Below are 4,818 nucleotides of genomic sequence, written 5' to 3' on the forward strand. Positions count from 1 at the left end.
TATTCTTTCCACGTTTATTTTATTTAATGCTCATGGCCATCTTGTAAATGATTATATTCCTCATTTGCAGAATAGGAAACATTTATCTCAGAGGAGATAAATGATTTGCCCAAAGTCACATGAGACAGAAATGTAACTTGAAATCAAATTTGTAATTCAAAGTTCCTGATGTTTTTACACTATGTTCCTTATGTGAATCTGTGGACATACATTTCCATTAGTAAGCATTGTATGTAGCATCCTTTTAATACAGTAATGAGAGCTAGATCTTTAGAAAAGAAATGCATCCAAGCCTAGGACAGAAAAACAATCTGTTTAACTATTCTAAAATATTTATTTCTAACTATTTAAAAGCTGTAATTCTGTGATGGCAGTTAGGTATCTGTCATCAGTTTTAAAATTCTGAAATTTCTGAAATGGTAAAGAGACTTAATATGAGAAATAATGAGGGAAGAATAAATTTCAGGTTGAACATATGATGTATTAAAAAATATTACATTTGGTTGCCATCATCACTGCTTAATAGCATTCCTTTTCTCTGCTCATCTTAGAGCTTTTGTCATAGGAATGAAATTAATTCCCAAACTGGGAGCTATTATCAGAGCAGCATTTTGTCTTCCATAGTCTTTTAATTAGAGACAATGTCTTGAATATCACCTTGAAATTATCTGAAAAGATGTCACTTGGGCTGGAGAGGACTATACTTGTAAAAGTAATAATTTTTAAAATACTTATAAAGAAATCAAAGTCTGGTATTTATCATTCTGTACACTGTTGTGTGTTGCAAGGATATTGTAAGTGTTGCATAGAAAATCTGAAACAAATTTTTGCTATCTGTTTTATTGATAAATATTTGCAAATGTAGCAAGTGAGGAATTACTAAAATTTTTACCAATTGAATACTCTTTTCTCAGGAGAACAAATACTTTGTATTCGTCAGAAATTAAAAGACTGAAAGACACTCAAATATAAGTGTTTGTGAAATATATTTTGAAAGTTTGAGTCCTAAACTGTCAATGTATACAGATGGGCAAGGAAATTTTCTGAAAATATCTCTACAACCTTTCAAAGTAATTTGCCAGTATATCAAGCTAAAAGTATTCCAAATACATGTTTGATAAAGTTCTATCTATAGGTATTTTCTATTTCTTTAATAAATTTTAGGTGATTTTCAAAAGGGTTCTTATTTTTCTATTTTCCAATTGTATTGTACTTTCTTCCTTTTACATTTCTTCACCAAAGCATCTGATGATTGATATTTTTTGCAAATGTAATTTGTCACAATTACAATATGATTTATTTTTTCAGTATAAGTTACAGATGTATAAGTTATGGATAAACTCAAAATTAAAATCAGGTATTATTTTAAATCAGCTTAATGGGATGAACGTGTATTTTTGCCCCTAATAAATAAACATTATTTACCTATTTCTATGGTCCTTTTGCAAAACTGAACTTTATTTATCAGATAGATAACACACGTTTCATTCTGTACCTTAGAACCTAGGCAGCATTAAAGAATACTAATAAACACCCCATGCACCACATATCAGAACTGGTCATTCTATGTACATACTTTAATATTTTTAAAAAAGACCACATTATGGTCTTGAGTTTTTCATTTCATAACTTCTATATCAAAATCATGTTTTGGTCTCATTGTTCATATGTGCTCTGTAACACTGCCAGAGCATCTATACTTACTACCTTTGGATAACATAATGACAAGTAGCCAGAGTAAAGAAGTGCCATCCATACATTATTAGTGTGATTTATGTACAATATCAATCTCTGAATAAATCTGGATCTCCAATTTATTTACATATACATAATCTATACCCTCTACTTTTTTTTCCATTATAGATACTTCTGAAGTTAGGCACCATAGAAAGTGCATTAACCTTTTTCTGTATGCACTGGCAAATTCTAACAGTATAGGAAGATACTTGGCAATCTACAACATAAAGTGTTCCTTTTAAAGTGCTGATTTTTCCCCAGGGAGGAATTTACTCACTAGGAAAAATCAAATTCTACTAAAACAAATATTGTGCTCTTGGAATTGTAGCATAGACTCCAGTTGAGGGCTTTTTTGTTTATTATAGTTCTGTAACTTAAACAGAAGGAATTATACCATACTTAAAAACTGGTCGAGTTGCAAATATACAGACACATTCCTAAAAGAGAAACCCTTCCCACCTTCGAAAATATGAGTTTAGCACAGAAATGCTCACATAACATGTTTACCAACAGCTGATGTGTAAATCTACTCTGGAATCATTCTCAACACAATTTCCTAATCAGGTTTTAAAAGGACATACCAACTTCAAAATCTGTATTCTACAAATGCCCAGATTAGAGATTAGGACTCTTTATAAGGGCCCTTATCTTTTACATTTGGTAAAATATTAAAGGTATTGTCAAACAGACAATTCATCTAATAGTCCAAAGTATCTTATAAAGATAACTTATGACTAGCAGGTCACCATCATATATAGTAACAAGAAGAATATAAAGTCTACATTTAAAAAGATCAATGCATGCCAGTATCAGAGTATATTACATATTGTCTAGTCATGTGCACCAATTTATTGTGCCTCAAACACAGAAACAATTACACTACACCATATATATGTATACATCATAGTAGCATAATAAACTCTAATCAAGAAAAAAATTAAATAATTTAGAAACAATAGAACTATACAATAGAAGTGATGATTCTTTTAGGTTTTTCTTTACTCTCTAGGAAAAAAATATGACTTTTTTGTAAACATCTTCATAACTATCTTTTTTCAACATATTACTGAAAACTATTATTCAAATAGTAAATATCTAAGTGACATGGATAAAATATATCCTAACACACTAACACTTTCAGAAAAAACAGGCATTTGTTAAAAGACATGATTATTATAAATATTTTTTATCTTGCATTTCTAACTACATTTTCATAAATAATGTATTTAAAAGTGCTGAATATGGTAGGATAGTCAGCAACGCCAGTGTAAACAGAATTTTTGTTTTCTACTCTGCAAATTTTTTTTTAAAATCCCATTTTGTCAAACAATGCAACAGTTAATATATTTGCATAGGGAGTAGATAATAGCCCTTTTAATCATGTCTCCTGAATTCTATATAAATTAGAAAATCATATTCACATAAAAAAAGTTCTTGAAATGCTTTAAGTTTATGGAAAAAGAAACTTACTATGCCAACCTTTCAAGTAAAATAAATTTAAAAAGAAATCCCAAACTTGTTTTTTTAAAAAATGTTTAATAAATTAAAAAATGAGAGGTAGTTAAAAAAATGACAAAGAAAACCTATAATTTTAATATCATCCTTAATATAAGGCCAGTGTTCTCAGTGGATATAAATCTTTTTAAAACTTTCATTTTAGGTTACTCAGTATTATATTCATTCAGCTTAAGATTAAAAAAATAGTCTCTAGGGGATATTAATTATTCAAATGTAACACCTTGATATAAATATGACACTGATTATTGTTATTATTTTTTTGTGCACAATAGGATAATATTGTTTTCTGGAAGGTCAGAAGTACATGCCAACATCAGGCAAGTTTTTGTCTTAAAGATTTAGTGTACTTATAAAAAATAATATGGCAGCTAGAAGATCTGAGCACTGTACTGCCTTTTAATTATGGATGAGAATAAATAGTTTGATTTTAACATCTTCAAAATAAGTGATTCTTAAGATAGTATGTGAAAACAGTTAAGGTCTGAAGTAGAGAATTAACTTCTTCATAACCCCTATAAAACTTCTCTTGGTAAAAACTTAGCTTTTCACTGGATTTCACTTTCAAGGAAAATATGCCACAGGAGAGATGCCATTCATCAAAATGTTTTACAGTGCTACATGTAGGCATTCCTTTATTAAATCATTTTTCTATTCCAAAACTAAGTTATCAACCCTATTATTATTCCTATTATTTTTTTGCTGAAGTACATAACTTTACACAACCATTTTAGAACTGGAGAGCCAGTCTTTAATAAATTAATTACAGTATTAGACATCTGATATATACATAGATTCATTTTCTTCTATTACAATTAAAAACAATATCACTCTTTGATTTGTCATTGAGATAGGATATCTTCAAATTGTTTTGTGCTTTTATTCTTTTCTTCTTCTTTTTTTTTAACCATAGCAAACTCTTCTGTAATGAAAATGCCACCATTTTGGCAGTCGATAACCAGAGGAATCCTCCATTAGAATTTTCCAACAAACAGAGATAAATAGCTCTTTTTTCATATACAGAAATATTGGCTTCAAAATTATTGTACTGAACACAGTATATAGGATATTGAATACCATTGTTACATTGTAAAAATTGCCTTTTTGTCTTAGATTATATTAAAAAATGCAAACCACAGCCAAATTTTTGGCAATTATTTCTACAAGACCATATTGCACAAAAATCCTTAAATACAGATATAAGTTATGCTACTGTATTAAATATTACAACAACTATGTGGCAAATGAAGCAGTTTTACTTTGCACATGCAGTCTCTGGAGATACACGAGGAGACTGTTTATAGGACTACAAATACAGTTTGCTTGCAAGTAGAATGAGTATTGAATAAAACAATTTGGCAATTCATTGTTTCGTGTGGTATTTTCTCCAAACTTAATCATGGATAACCGTGATAAAAATGGAGACAAAAACCATAATGGTTGTATTTTCACAGTAGCCTGAGGAATGCTAAACTGTAGTTCTCCAGGAACTCAGTTTCTGATGTTATTTAACTACTTTTATTTCCCATCCCAACCCTCCAAAATGATTCTTTTTTTTAATGAAAA

This window comes from Eulemur rufifrons, chromosome 15 (assembly GCF_041146395.1).
Source record: "Eulemur rufifrons isolate Redbay chromosome 15, OSU_ERuf_1, whole genome shotgun sequence".
NCBI classification, from domain to species: Eukaryota; Metazoa; Chordata; class Mammalia; order Primates; family Lemuridae; genus Eulemur; species Eulemur rufifrons.